This window comes from Camponotus vicinus, unplaced genomic scaffold (assembly GCF_025532165.1).
Source record: "Camponotus vicinus isolate PSW18456_S1 unplaced genomic scaffold, iyCamVici1.0 SCAF_1, whole genome shotgun sequence".
In the NCBI taxonomy this organism is placed as follows: Eukaryota; Metazoa; Arthropoda; class Insecta; order Hymenoptera; family Formicidae; genus Camponotus; species Camponotus vicinus.
In genome coordinates this window covers 25,220,179-25,237,891 of record NW_028141945.1, presented here as the reverse complement: position 1 = coordinate 25,237,891, position 17,713 = coordinate 25,220,179, and the positions used below count along the sequence as shown (strand labels likewise).

Below are 17,713 nucleotides of genomic sequence, written 5' to 3'. Positions count from 1 at the left end.
CACTATAATTAAGTACCTTTCCGTTAAGTACTTTTTGAGTTATGATGCTTGAAATAATTTCTTAATTTTACATAAACCGTAAAATATCTTGTAAAATATTCATTTTTCGATTATCTTACCTTAATACTTTTATGTACAAAATAATGAAAGGAATCAATTGGTGTAAAGAAAACACATAGTTGTTTTTAAGAAAAAATATAGAATTGTTAATTGCAAATTACATATTTTTTCTTCGAAACAACTATGTGTTTTCTTTACACCAATTGATTCCTCTCATTATTTTGTACATAAAACTATTAAGGTAAGGTAATCGAAAAATGAATATTTTACAAGATATTTTACGGTTTATGTAAAATTAAGAAATTATTTCAAGCCTCATAACTCAAAAAGTACTTAACGAAAATGTACTTAATTATAGTGTTTTGGAAAGCTCTCGAGATGAGCTACAAGAATGTACAAAAATATATAGGATGTTCCATTTAAAAAAATTGAAGTGACCTTCACGTGACCTTCAAATGACTCTTCAAGGTCAAACCAATGATACCATCTTATGGCCCCCTCGAAACCATACAACTTTTGTCTAAAACATTTTTCTCTATCTTGCTTATTTTTCGAGTTATTTGGCTGCCTAAGTTAAAATGGGTCACCCTGTATATATATGTATATATATATATATATATATATGTATATATATATAAATTAACCAGAATATATCGAAAATATATGTATATACATATATAAATTAATATCAACTCGATTAGCAGAATGAATTATTAGTAGAGTGAGGAGTGAAACAACTAATTGAGGACGGAAACTGATTGAGTGCAAACATTTACGAAAAAAGCAAATTATGTTCGGAACAATATTATGCGTTTTATTGAAAAGTTTCGTACTGACAAAGGCAATTATCACGTTTATGCCGAAGGATTATACCACTGCAAATAGCCTCCAGGAAGAATGCGTTTCCATGTGTCCGGATTTAAATTTCACCCAAATAAGAGATATTTTTCGTTTGATTAAGAAACAATTGAATGTTATTGCCTTAATAGTGTAATTAAAAATGTATAGTGTAAAAATGTATAATAATAAATTATATACATTATATATATGATAATAAAAAATAAAACTATTCAACATAAAAATAGGATTTATAAGGAAATTTTATATATAATAATAAAAGAAAATTGTATTCAATGTAAACAAAGGATATATAAAGCTTGGAAATTTTGTTTATGAAAAGATGTTATATAATATGATATAATAAGTTCAATTAAAACGGTAAATTAAAACTTGATTGTATTATTTTTGTCTCTTACTCTCCCTTTCTCTCCCTGAGAGAGAGATAGAAGAATATATATACTGTTATTATTTCTAAAAATAATAATTTTTAAAATTAATGAAGCTTCCTATCTACTTTCTCCTACATTTATATATACATATGATGACACTTGAACAGACTTTTTTATATGTTAGTTTTCTTCAATTACTAAAATTTCTTTATTTTTCTAGATATTTATAATAACATTTATTGATACATAGTATAAGATTTATATTAATTTAAATTTCATTTTATGAAATTAATTTAGAAAGTTAGCATCATTTCTTTGTATTAAGAATAATTATATAACGGAATAAAACTACTAAATATCGAGACAGAGAGTCGAGAGTCGAGTTGTCTAATGAAACTTTAAATTAACTGTAATGTTAATATTTTAATCGTCAATATATGCAATAGCAATTGCTATATCCTAGAATTTATATTAATTTTCATTATACATATATTCATTTATATATAATTATGTGCACATATTCTTATCGAGACATTGTCGGTTTATACAATCATGTTTTCCAGGATTTGTTTCCATTAAAAATATAACGATAACCTAGAAAAAATTTGACAAGATTTTAGATAAATAAATTTGCATAATCTCTATGAAAAATATTTAATAACTGTAAAGAAACATTATTTTTAATATTTTTATTCTTGAAGTACAAATTAAAACTTTAATGATGTCGGACAAATTCTTGAAAAGTTTGAGTTACGGTAAAATTGGAGAAGTGTTAACTAACCTGTCGTGAAAGAATCAAATCGTTAGGCAAAATTGTTTCAATAAGTGGAGAAAGCTATACATTCACTTGTATTATTTGCTAAATGTTACGATTATAAATCTTTATTGACTCTTATTAACCTATGACTTTCCTAACCCATGACTTTCCTTTTGATATATGAATCATGTTTGATATATAAGATGTCTAAAAAAGAATAAAAAGAATAAAAAATAGATTCTACACAAATAAAATTACATTATTGTACTTCACATATTATCAATTAAGAGTGGTATATATCAAACCGATATTATTAATCAAACAAGAAACGAATGATAATTTTTTGTTTCATAATTTATATAATTTATCATTAAAAACACAAAAATAACTGCGTTTCTGCTCCAACGGTACTGATTAAATCTTTTCGTATGTTATACTTTGTTAAGGATATTTCAACGTCCGGGAGAAGTAATCATCATATATTAAATTTCAAACCTGATCAAAGTCATTCCGATAGTATAACTGTGAGAAATGAGCGAGAAATCGATGAAGTTCCACTTGTAAATATTTCTATAATTCCAGAATCTATTGGTAAGTTGCAAAAAATGCATGGAACATTAATAAAAAAATAATTATGTTAGTATATACGATCTCAGAATCTGTAGAAAGCAGGTTGAGCAAGCCAACATCTCTCAGAGCATTTGTACAATTCTCCCACCGATTCACGGAGAAAGTAGACGACATTTTTATAACATTGAGGTAAAGAATCTAAATTCTCAGTCTGTATTCTTTCTTTTTTCTCTCTTTTTCTTAAATTCAACGACATAACTATATCAAAATGTTAATTCTGTTATAATTTTGTTAAATATAAAATGGCTAAAATTTTATTTTTTACAGATGGAACCAATCTGAATTTACCGATGAAATAATACAAGGATACACAGTGCAATGTTTTTTCATCGAGGACTTAAAAGAGATTCAAATCTGCGACGATAAAAATATCACAACTACAAAATTGGAGCACACGGTGCACAATCTTAAACTTAACACGACATATTATTTTCGAGTACGTGCACATACTGAAATTATTGCTGGTCCTTACACGGATTTAATCGATGTATCGACTACGCATGAAAATCCAATACCTAAATTATTATTAGTAACGAATGCTGGCGTCCACATATTGGACTTAGATTCAAATATTATTAATAATATCGTTGAACAATCGGACATAAGATATGTCGCTTACTGGGCACAAGAACATAGAATTTATTGGATGCACGGAAATAACCTAATGACATTGGAAATTACTGAAAATAATATCACAAAAATAGCTAGTCTTGATTATCATGCATTTAATCTCTGCATTGACTGGGTAGCAGGAAATCTATATTTGGGAGTTACTAGCATGGTAAATGAGAGACGTGCACATATTAAAAGTTCGACTTAACATTGTGGAAAAATGGCATAACTAAATATGATAAGATTTTAAGTATAAATTCGTATAATGCAAATTGGACAGTAGCCGATTTTATAAATATATTACCATCTATAGGGTATGTTTACTATCGTACATCTGAAAAATTATAATTTCTTATTAAAGATTTTTGCAAATTTGTAATTTTACTATAATTTTATGTGGTTTTCTAATTAAGGTCATAGGTAATAAAAAAATAATAAGTTTACATATAATTATAAGAATTTTGAAATTTTACTACACCTAAGTTTCTGTTCTTGTTAAATTAATTTTTTATAATATGTAAAATAATTATATATTTTTTTAGAATTTTACATTACAACTCACTTGATAAAATGGATGGATTTGATAATGTAATACAATGTGATCTTGATGGAAAAAACACGCAAATTATTCAGATAAATTCATCCAATATGTGCTCCTGCCAATTTCATAAAGATTCATTTTATTCATTTAGTTACGTACAAGTTGATGATATGAATAATGAGAAACCGTTAATTTACTGGGGGTAAAGAAAGATTACATAATTGTGACAGACATTAACGTTTGTATGTGCAATATGATTTTACACAACAAAGACATGAACGATGCAGTGGAATTCAATTTTATAACGATTGACAAAACAAACATTTATATTTTTATACGGAATTACATGGTTACGGTCGATATTTCTATAAATTACTTTTACGTTTTGGAAAAGAAGTATGCACTTTTCGATAGCATAAACGAGGGATAATAATATCCCCAAAAGATAGAACTCTTTGGATTCATAAATTTCACGCTTTTAATAAATCTTTACAACCGTACCCTCCAATAAAATGTCTGATATCTGACGAAAGAATTTACAATTTTGAAGAAATAATTGCAACGACAAACAGCATTATTGTAACTCTCCCGAAGCCGGTTGTAAAGAGTAAACGCAAAAAATATAATTTACCAACTACTATACATACTATCTCTGTAAGCCATTGTGTAGACAACAATCTCAACAAATCTGAAGAATTTAATGTACAGACGTACGAGCGATATTATGAGATTGAGAACTTAACACTGTTTACAGAGTACAAGTTGAAGTTTACTTTAAGCAATTATTACTTTGATCAATTATCGATAAATCCATTCGACTCGAATATGATACTAATGAAAACTAATCCGGGCAAGCTCAATGCACCGGAAGACATAAGTGTTCAAGCTCTGACGCCTACTATAGCAGTAGTTCATTGGATGCCACCCAAGAAACTAAACTGTGCGCCCGTGATCTACGAAGTGTATTGGAAGTCAGTTACATTAGTGAACGGCACACAACAAAAGAGCAAACAATTTATCCATATGCCGAAACGTATGGCAGACGGCAGATTTTTCACAAAGATTCACTTGTCGCTACCAGTACAAGATTACTTCATATACATGCGTGTGTATCCAGTTAATTTTAGTGATTTTTGTAACGAGAGTTTAAGCAAGAGTTTTGTTCACATATACTCAGAACCAAGCAATATTACTTTGAGGGAGGTTAATATAAATAACATAGACATTTCATGGATCCCAAACATCAATTTGACGGGTTTTTCTGCAATAGAGTACAAAGATATTGCAACAGAAAGGTGGCATACGACGAATTACATTAAAATGAATTATAGCGAAGAAATAATATACCATATCGAACATTTACAGCCTGGAACGTTATACAAGTTTCGCTTGATATTGAAATACCTCGAATATGACGAAATTTTTATATGGCCGGATGATGAAAGATTTATTTTTTCAACACTTGGTAAGCAAATAAAGACACTCATACAATAAAGTTGTATATTAAGGAATAATTTCTTTGAAACATTGAAATATTGCAAATCAATTGCGAAACTCTGCTGAGTCATTGTTTTAAGATTGTGACAAAGTTAAGATGTTCGCTCGTCTAATACGAGGGTCGTTCATTAAGTCCTTAGAAAAAGATAGAAAAACAAATTATTTTAGGTAGATTTTTTTTTATTTTTCAACATAATCCCCTTTTAACTTGATGCACTTATCCCAGCGTTTCTTCAAGCTTTTTAAGCCGTCCAAAAAGTAGGATTTCGGAAGGTCGTCAAAATAGGCATCTCTTTGGGCGATGACCTCCTCGTTCGACGTGAATCGTTTTCCGCCGAGCCGTTTTTTCAAGTTTGGAAATAAAAAAAAGTCACTGGGGGCCAAATCTGGTGAGTACGGTGGATGTTGCAATAATTCGAACTTTAATTCCGCGATTTTCGTCGATTCACGTCGAACGAGGAGGTCATCGCCCAAACAGATGCCTATTTTGACGACCTTCCGAAATCCTACTTTTTGGACGGCTTAAAAAGCTTAGAGAAACGCTGGGATAAGTGCATCAAGCTAAAGGGGATTATGTTAAAAAATAAAAAAAAATCTACCTAAAATAATTTGTTTTTCTATCTTTTTCTAAGGACTTAATGAACGACCCTCGTATTGCAATGAAATATTATAGCAACATTGCAGTGTAATATATTTGAAAGAACGCAATGTGTGTGTTATGGCAGCCATCTAATAATATTACATGTAGAGTATTTCTGTTTTCGACAGATAAATATCACAGAAACATATGGAAGCATATAATTAAGAAGCTTGATATGAAAACAGTTTGCAACGACATCATATCTAAAATAATATATTGTAAAATTATATTTAAACATAATCATATAACTTAAAATATTATATTTTGGATACAAAATTATTTTAAATATTTATACGAATCGCTTTCTTTACTTTAGATGTTTTATATACTCTTATAATGGAGTAAATATATAAACATTAATTTGAATTAATTATGCATTTATTACTAATTCTTTTTATTTAGTTTTATTTAAATATTTTAAAAATTCGTTACATTTACCTGTTACATATATTTGCATGTGAAAAATACATAAAAATGCATATGAAATAAAAATTAAAAAGTACAATTTTGGATAAAATAATACTTATTCTTAATATAATGAAAAAATATTTTAAAACTTATTAATATCATATTTGTACATGAGTGTATTCCAGGTAACAGAATGACATTTTAATAACGTTTCAATGACGTCATAGTAGGTCATTAAGACGTCTTTAGATATCATTTTGCTACCTGGATATTAATATATCACTAAATATATTGTGTAACGATGATACTATATTATCTATATCCTTTAATAGAAAAAATAGCAATGCTTACCTTTAGCTTAGAATTATATCGACTCATATTATTTGTATGTTCCCATACAGCACAGAACATCGCAGCAATATTGCAGCAACATTGTAATATTGCTGCAATATTGCTGCAATGTTCTGTGCTGTATGGGTTATTACATTATTTTTATAGATAAATTAAAAAGTATTATTGCAATGTTTCTAAAATATAAATATTGTATTTCTAATATCTAACAAATATTTTGTTAATTTATATTTCCGCGATGTTCTATAATATTTCATTGCAATTTGCAATATTGTAACTTTGTCGCAAAGTAATTGGAATATTCTGTGCTATATGTATATTAATATGTATATTAATATTATATGCTTATTTTCTTGGATATTAAAAGGCCTACAAAATTTAGAAAATTAAATATTTAGAATAAAGTTATAAGTAGAAATAAGTTTTTAAAGAAAACACACACACACGAAGATATTAAAATTATATTTTTGCATAATATAGGTGATATTTCGAGAACTCCTGGAATATTAGCTATAAAATATTACCTACCATTGTTGTTAAGTTTTATCGTTATAGTTATTGTAATCTGCGCCTGCTACTTTTATAGTTGTACATAAGTATATTTGATATACGCGCGTATTGACTTGAATTGTAGATTATACATATATATCAGTTGTAATATCTAGAGATTTATTGAAAATAATTAATTTACTTATATAAAGTTAAATTAATAAATACTATTTAAAAGCGATAAACTTTTTAATAGATATTATTCCATAACTAAATTCAAATTTTATTACAGTATATCGACAACGCAGAAATAATACTGAACAAATTTTGCCTTCAATAACGGACACGGAATTAGCTGTTCTGCCAGGAGCGGCACAGGATGTGGGGCGCCGCCGGGAGTAATAAAGGAAAGGCTACGGGGTTGTCGAATATTTCCCTTTTTATTAACAAAATTGATTTATTTTCCTTTTTTATAATATTTTTAAATACATTCACTGTTTAGCTACTCTACACAAGTCTCGGGTTTCTTTTCTCAGCCTCTTCCTTAGTTAGACTTTAAGTAAAAAATTTTAAGTACTCCGCTAGATTTTAAGTACTAAATTCTTCTTTTAATAATCGGCACATTAAATAGCGATTAGCCCTTTCATGCACTGGTAATTGATTAATTTTTTATTAACGACTGTCCGCCACGTGCTACGCTTTTTATTCACTCGTTTTTGGCGAAATTTGGGAGAAGATCGCCTAGCAACATAACCGACCATATAAGGTCATGATGTACTTTTGTGGCGGTCAAATCTTATTGTTATTGCAAGCAAAAGCGTTTCAAGAGTCGAAATCCTTTATTTGCACTTTCGCGTTTTCGGCGAATTCGCGCGTGGTTCGCTGAGGTGGCGGTTCGCGAACATTCTATCGCGTTTTAAATTTATATTAACAGTAAAATAAAGTTATAGTTCTTCAGACTATAACATCGCTATTGTACATGAAGTACCTTGCTGAAACACTCAATTCAATATGATTTACAGTCCTATGCTACATTATAATCTGGATAAATATGCAATCACCGAAATCAAACGTAAACAAATTACATTAACAAAACCTTTTGGTACCGGCGCATTCGGATTGGTAAAAATTAATTTTTTCAAGCAACGTTTCACGATATTAATTTCTAGATCAACAAAACAGATATGCGTTTAATAATAAAGACATGAATTACATGAATTTTTATTATAGATTATAATATAAAATTTAAGTGGAACAACATACATGCACTTTATTATGTATTTGTCGTTGAATTATTTAATGTAAAGTAAAATATAACGTTACTTGACATTAAATTATACATTTTTTAATGAAATACGTAAATGAAATATGTAAATTTGTGTAAAATATTTCGCAGATGTTTCAAGGAAATGTGAAGAACTTAGAAAGATCGAGCACAGAGATATCCGCTGCAATAAAAGTGCTTCGAAATGATGCTTTTTCTCATGAGAAAAAGAAATTTTTAGAAGAAGCCAGACTTATGAATCACTTTCGACATAAACATGTATTAAGATTGTTAGCCGTTTGTTTAGATGGAGATTTGTCGTTACTAGTGTTGGAATTGATGGAAACTGGTGATCTGTTAAAATATTTAAGAACCGATATGAGATCAATACTATTAGCCAAGTACAATAAATTATGTGATATTAATTCGTAATCGATACTAAATGAGTTAAGATTACTTTAATTCCTAAAGCATCTTTTATATGATGTATATAATTTAAAAAAGTTTTACACAAATTTTAAATCGCATAAATAACCTACAAGTCCAAGTAAGATATGTACACTTCGGAAATGCGAAAGTATAAACGAAAGGTTTCGATTTTGAATCGCTTGCACTAAGGTTCGATCGGCACGAAAAGTCACTGTGACCATATATGATCATGTCGCTAAGCATTCTTCACTAAAAATTTAGCCAAAACGAAGTAATAAAAACCATCCATTGCGAGCGAGTGGCCGGCATTCGCTAATTAATTTTGCACTTATCAAAGTTAATCGCTAAAGGTTTTTTGGAAATAATTGATAATTTAGAATCAATCATGCATGCTGAAAAAGAAAATGATTTACTTCACGCATAAATTATTTCACACTATGTATATAATAAAGAGTATATATATTGTACTCGATAATATATAATAAAAACAAACTATGAGAATCTATAATAAAAATACTATACTACAATCCTCTACTGGCGAACTCCGACGATTTGTGAATCTTCAAAATCCTCACGGCACCTCACATGTCATATCTCACATGGCACAACAACGTTCTTCCATTGACTTATCCTTCCTTAGATTTGAATCGTAATATCAGTAAAGTTTTCCTTACCTGAGACTAAGACAATTATTTAATATTGTACATAACACATCAATATTTATTATATAAATTATTTCAATGTTTTTGTTATTCTTTTTTTTAGTTGAATTTTATAATACACATAGTATATATAAAATAACAATTAAAAAATTAATTAAAAATAGGCAAGTAGGAATCAGTAAGTTGAAACATGAATATTATGTTTGCTAAAATCATATCATATACTAGGAAGGAGAAATTCTGCTTCTTACTCGCTGGATGGAATATTTGTATTCGAAATATTTACTTCTAAGTGCAATGTTTGAAAATTAACATTCTTAGGTGATTCTACATTATGAAAACTTATTATCGGTATGACAAACTTTGTATGCGCGAAGAAGATTGTCGATGCTACTTAACACTTTAACTAGGGGTATATATTCGTAAGACAAATAAATGAAATGAATTATTAATGAATAAAATAAATAATAGACTCGAGATAACACAACGTAAGAAAAAACTAATGGAACTAATGGAATTGTCAATAAGCAATCCCCGTACCACAGCATATCTTAAAGTTGCTTATTGACGATAGCTTATTGACGATTGTTTCATAAAACGTCGTCAGCCATTGACAACAGCTCGTTAAGAATCATTGTTTCATCCATCAACAGTCCTCTCCATAAATTTACGACTTTTCTCCATAATTGTTTATATGATAATTTACCGCATGCCAAGAGCCACATATGCAACAGCTATAAATTAGTTGATAAATTAAACAATTTATACGTGGAGGAACATTTAAGACTCATTTCGCTTGACGTAGTGTCTCTTTTCACGAACGTTCCTATAGATCTTATTATTGGTGGAGTTGCTAAGCGATGGCACTTGTTAAAAAATAAAATCAAGATTCCATATCATGAATTTTTAATTGGGTTAAGATTAGTTCTGAATTCCACTTTTTTCAAGTTTAATGGGATATATAAACAGATTTAACCATATATAAACAGATTTTCGGCACTCCTATGAGGTCCCCGCTTTCTCCTATATGCGCGGATTTAGTCTTACAGGATCTAGAAGAAAAAGCTATTGCACGCCTTCCTTTCCATCTTCCTTTCTACTTCAGATACGTTGACGATATTGCTTTAATTGTTCCCTCCTCCTTTACAGATCTCACATTACAAATTTTTAATTCATTCCATGAAAGACTTCAATTTACGACTGAAATTGCGGATAATAATTGCCTTAATTTTTTAGATGTGTCTATTATCATTAACAATAATCATATCGAATTCGATTGGTATAGAAAACAGACTTTTTCTGGTCGCTTTTTAAATTTCTTTTCGCAACACCCATTAGCGCATAAAAAGGGTGTCGTCATTGGACTCACTGATAAAATCTTTAAATTATCTCACCCGCATTATCACGAAAAGAATTTTAAATTTATTTTTGACACACTACTTATGAATGGTTATCCTACAAAATTTATTTTCACTACTGTGATACATAGAATCAAATCTCTCATATGTAATAATATCGTTCCCCCCTCTCCTCCTGCTTCTCATCCTTCTTCCTCTCGTTCCTTTTTTGTTATTCCATTTATTGATGGTGTTTCTAAACAGTTCAAAGATATCGCCGCGAAGCTGAACAAATCGTTATCATTTATGGTTTTAAACAAATTAAATCGTTTTATTAAAGCTTACAAGGATCCTTTACCAACTGTAAATCATTCTAATGTGGTTTATAAAATCTGCTGTGAAAATTGTACAGCATCTTATGTGGGGCAGACCAGCAGACAGCTCACTACCAGGGTTAAGGAGCACAAATCTAACATTAATAGGCCCTTTGAATCCCTTTCTGTTGTCTCTCAACACAGGTTAGAGGGACACGAATTTAATTGGGATGAAGTGAAAGTTTTAGATGAAGATCCTTCGTTTTTAAGGAGAATTATTTCTGAAATGATTCACATTACGCTGCAAAAAAATGGTTTGAACATGCAAAATGACACTATTAATTTAGACAAAGCTTATCTTCCTATTATAAAATCTTTTCCTTCCAAATAATTATGGCTACGTTCTTTGCTCGCTCCGTACCTGAATTTCTGCCCCCCTCCCCCTCCTTTCCATCGGTATGCCTAAAGCTTCTTCTCGCTCGACTCAGTACGTTACGCCGTTTCGCCTGCGATACATCGTTCGCTTTCTGTCGCCGATCTTTCGTGATATGCTTAATTTTACCTTGCTTTTCCTTGCATAATTTATTACTCGTATGTATTGCGCTCTATTAATTTTCTTATACTTTTCATTTTATTTTTATTCTTTATGACTTTTTTTGCTTATACTGTTTTTTGTTTTGCTTGGCTTTGGTTGTGGGAATGCGTGTTGCTCTGCCTGTTTTTAATTTTTCAGATCCTGGCTTATCATCTATTTGGATCAATTATTTATTGCAAAATAAGACGCTTTAATCTCAGTTGCGTGGCGGATTTTCTTGTGCTATCATCGCCTGAGTTATATCGACAACATTTTGCTTTTTCTCCATCTTTTTTACTCATCTCCGATCTGTGTTTGGGAGTACAGGTGAGTAGCATGCGGACTCGCAGGCATTGCCACAGCGACGTTAAATTTATATTGGCGAAATTCTTTTTTATTACACTATGTATTATCTATTTCAATCGTAAAATTTTGACTCGACGGTAACTTCATGTATGTTAGCAATTTTTTCGACGACTCCGAGCGTTACATTGCATCATGATTCTTGTGTTATTGCGGTTTTTTTGGAATACTTTATAGCATTGAAAAGGATCCGGAGAAGATCGAAACGTTTGCGTTTGTTTATATATTGATTATTGCGACCGTTTATTCTTTATTTCGCTTAAACATTATTGTTTGTAATTTAATACATCTTTCAATTATTATATTTTTTGTTTTTTGCGTCGACCATCTACGCGTGTGGTTCATTTGCCTTGTCATTATTAGTTTGTTGATTCTTATCTTTGTAACTACTTTTAATTCTTATTCTTTTTTCCATACGTGTTTATCTGCTTATTATTTTACACATCGGATATAAAATTTCGCGAGATAAAAATTTTTTTAAATATTAATTGCATTTTGTGAGCATTATTATAAATGAATTTTATATTTGTATGTTACAGACAACTAGCTTCGATAACAACAATTCCGCTGTTGCGCATCAGTGCCGGTGAGTGAAAGAAACTTTCATTTAACTTTAAGGTAACGAATTCGTAGAGATTGCAGATGTAGATGTAGATTGTAAATTGTAGATAAATCCGTTTCCTTAAAATGGATGAGCTAGAATGGATTAACTTAAATAAATTAAATAAAATAATTAAATTAAATTAATTAAATTAAATTAAATAATTTTAATAAGTTCTTTCGAACTTATGCTTTGCATCTATTGCGAAAATATATGGAAATATTAATTAAAAAGGGAAGATATCAAGAAAAGATTTTTTTGTAAAGATTTTGTTTAATTTATTAAATAAAGGACACGCATTAACAATTATCAATTTTATTAATTTTTGATGCTAATTTATTCTTATAATACTCACTTATCTTCTAATTGCTCATAGCTCATCCATAAAATTTGTTTGTAGATATTGTTTTTAAACTTTACTTTACTAGAACAACACAGGCGCGCGCTATGCGCGCGCCGTTGAGCTCTTACACGAACAAAATAAATAAACTCTAGATTAAATTTTAATAAAATGAAATAATATATCTTATTTGTCTACCCTCTTACACACAAATTCTCAAAATACCGCGATGGCAGCCGTTCGAGGCAACCACGAATCGAAATAAATAACTCTCATCGATATTGAATAAAATGCATTTATCTAGGAAGTATCTGGAGATCATATCATCAATTTTGTCATCAATTATATCGCATAAATACTCCTATAAATAAAATTGTTGATAAAAGGATATAAATTCTATAGAAAAGTAATAAATAAATCTATTTATAGTCACATTTCATCAGATACATTAAACAGATACATATCCTAAAAATTTTAAACAGCATAATTTAATTTGAAGCCGTTTTCCAACAAAGTAATATTAATGAATTAAAAAAATTACTATAATTATTTTTTATCTGAACTTTGCATAGTTCCTATTAATTTAATTATATTTCTTTTATTTAAATCTAAATTTAAATATTTGTCATCATCAAAATTTATAATGTTATTTTTTAATTTAAATGTGCCATCAGTAATTGATCTTTATCTTATTCTTTCGATTATTATTCATAATGGATGTAAAATTTCATTTATGCTTGTGGAATTGTAAAATATATACAATGTAATAATGTATATAAAAATATATTAAATAATTTTAAAATTTAAAATATGTTTAAAATTCACTATTATCTACAAATATCCAATATACCAATATTCAGAAATAATATGCTTGATTATAAACTTTTGATATCACTATACTTAGAAAAATGTTTAAGATAGTCAATAAATATCGTAGAATATCGTAAGAGGTAAAATCGGCCTATTGATTTTCATCTATTATATCACACGAAGTACTTCTCTGAATAAAACAACCGAGGAAAGGATATAAATTATATGAAAACCTAATAAATAAATATCTACATCAATAATATTTTATTACAAACATTTAACAGACATATAGTCAAAAAATATTAAATTTACATCAATAAAATTTAAAATGGAATTTGAAGCAGATTTTCAATAAGCTCTAAACGCAGCTATACCCGAAAGAGGAGAGAATGAAGAAATTGATGAATTAATAGACTCTTTAACACCTAATGAAATACTGGATAGAATTCAAATTTTTGATTCGACAGTGTTAATATTCTTCATGGTTATTATATACAAACTATTATACAGATTATATATACAAATATTATACATATTACATTATATATATTTCACACACACACCCACACACACACACCTACACACACACACACACACCCACACACACACACCTACACACACACACACACACACACACACACACACACACACACACATTCTCTCTCTCTTTCTCTCTCTCTTTTAATTTATTCATTTCAGTTTTAAAGTCATATATTCTAAATAAACTTTATAAATAAATTTTTCCCAATAATAATATAAAATAATAATAATAATAATAATAATAATTCTTTCAAATAATAATAATATTGTGTTTTATTTTCAATAATTTCATTCTTTCTAATTCTTTAATTAATGTATGTATTTATTTTTTAGTTATAGTGTTCATGTCACTACCTAAATAACATAGTTAATGCAGATTCACTTTTTATTATGGTTATTTTTTATGTTTTTCTATGATTTATTTTTTCAAATGCACTATTTCTTTTGTGTACAAAAAGAAAATATATAATTTTATAATTTTATAATTCTTATATAATGAAGTAATCGGTTACGTTGATGGCATCGATGCGTCTCGTATTGTTGGTAGAAGCCCACAATATAAATTTTTTAAATTTTATCTAAACAATGAAGCCGGAAGAAGGAAAAAGGTTGTCGCGTGGAACGAAGATATAGATCGGATTGAGCATTTTATTAGTTCAAATTATTTAATTTTTTTTTGCAATTTTGTAATTTTCTTAATTTTGTATTCTTTTATAATGATTATATTTTAACATTAATATAATCTTGAATAGGTTCTTCATTTAGATGGAGTACAAGCGAGAATGCCCAAATTGAATATATACAACAACGGTAATGTACCGTATGAATTATTAATTAGAAAAAACACATTGATTAATAATTTGTGAAAATATAATCCTAAATTTGTATCACTTAATCCGCAAAAAGTTTTATTAAGTGAGGCTATAAATACTTTCGAATGTATTAGTAAGTTTTATATGCGCCTATTATTTTAAGCGGTAAATGTTTACTTTAGGTGACACAGCACATAAAAATTTTATTTTGACATATATTGTAGATGATACATTCCTAAGTAATACACTATTTGAATTTTGCAGCGATCTCTCTACGTTCCTGAGATATGCGATTTCGAAAAATTTCATACTTATATCATATTTTCATTATATCCTAAACATGTTTATATTTTTTGTTTACAACATTACCGAGGTCATCTTTCCGAATGGTTCCACATGGGTTTGCGACTTTCTATGCAAAGCGAGGTTTACCCCACACCACTCCTGAGTCAACGCGAAATGAGATCTATATTGTTTGATTCCACATGGGTTTGCAACTTTCAATGAGAAGCGAGGTCCACCCCACACCACACCTGAGTCAGCGCCAAGCAAGGTCTATCTATTATTGTATATTCCATATGTGTTTGTAACTTTCCATGCGAAACAAGGAACCATAGATCTCGTTTCACACTGACTCCGGGATGGTGTAGGGTAGACCTCGTTTCGCATAGAAAGTTGCAAACCCATGTGCAACTATACAATAATAGACCTCGTTTCGCGCTGACTCAGGGGTGGTGTGAGATGAAGGGATTGGAGGTTAAGGTAAATTATTAAAAAAAATATAAACACTCAAGTAAAATATAACATGAAACCGTGACGAACAAATGTAAACAAAAAATATAAAAGCATAAATAGAATATAACGAAAAGATGATACAAGTAATTATGTTAATTTAAAATCGTATATTTCGTGAACGAAGTGAGACCGCCGTAAAATTCAAACAATGTTTTACTTCGGAATGTATTCTCTATAATATATGTCAAAATAAAAATTTTTCGTACTGTGTAACAAAGTAAAAATTTACTTTTTAATCTTGAAAATTATTTAACATATTTTTAACATTATATATATCTCACAGTTCTAGAAGCATATATAAAAACAAATTTTGCATCGGTTATGAACAATAGATTAAATAAAAACATAGGCTGTGGTTCAATTACTGACGGCACATTTAAATTAGAAGTTAGTATTCTAAATTTTGACGACGATGAATATTTAAATTTAAATTTAAATAAAGGTGACAAAATTGAGATAATCGGAGCTATGCAAATTTTAGGTAAAAATATTTATAATAATTATATAAAATATATTATCTATGAATATACATATGTTTTATTTTTTAGAAATAAATTTTTTTTATTACTAATTTTCTTTAATTTTATAATTTTAAATTTTTTTTCATAATCTTATAATTTTAATTTTTTTTTAAATTAAAAAAAATTTTTTTTTTTATATGAGACATTTTCCCTTTTTTAATATTAATTTAATATAACAAAGAAAACAAATTAATTATTCCGCTGGTTCTCATTGCCTATTTAATTTTTTGATTATTATTATTGGAGCTTTATACAATTATTAATTTCAATTATTTAATTTTATGTTTATAAAGCAAATTAAATTAAAAATATATTAATTAGATTAAATATCATTGAGTAATTTTTAATGCAAACTTATTTCGACAATACAGATCTTTTTTAAATTTAAATATTAAAATTTAAATAAGTTATAAATTAAAATTTAATTAATTTGAATAAATAATAAATTAAAATATAATTAATTTAAATAAATAATAAATTAAAATTTAATTAATTTGAATAAATATTAAATAAAAATATAATTAATTTAAATAAATAATAAATTAAAATTTAATTAAAGAATAATTAAATAATTAATAAACAATAAATAAATAACAAGTTAATAAATATATGGCTCTAAAAATTTAAATAAATATAGAGGAACAACGGCAGTAAGAGCCAGCGCAGGTTTTTGTGCACATGTATTATATCATGAATGGTAAGCTTACAATAGTGTACTATTTCTTCGATTACATTTAATCAATTTAAATAACGTACGTTTCGGCCCTTCTTTTTGGCCGAAAAAGGGCCGAAACGTACGTTATTTAAATTGATTAAATGTAATCGAAGAAATAGTACACTATTGTGAGTTGTTTACCAGCTCGGGCGAAGATTATAACGTCCAATCTCTTATCACGTTAATTACATCCATTTATTCGATTTTATGTTATTGACATTCATTTATATTCTACATTGCACATTGACTTACTGTAAGTTTATTTATCGCCTATTTATTCTATTTAATATCACATATTGCAGTGTTCGGGTTGATCACCTTTTAACCATTGACTTTTAGTTTAATTTCGACTTCAACATGGACCAACTTTCATACCTCTTTGGTCTTCCAATCACAGAGGGATCGACCTGCGACACGATAAT

At 28.4% G+C, this 17,713-nt stretch overlaps 1 pseudogene; it reads left to right on the top strand.

Annotated features, from left to right (window-relative positions):
- Positions 1 to 850: 850 nt before the first annotated feature.
- The window catches only part of LOC145961836 (proto-oncogene tyrosine-protein kinase ROS-like), a 155,887-nt pseudogene continuing 139,024 nt past the window's right edge, over positions 851 to 17,713 (top strand).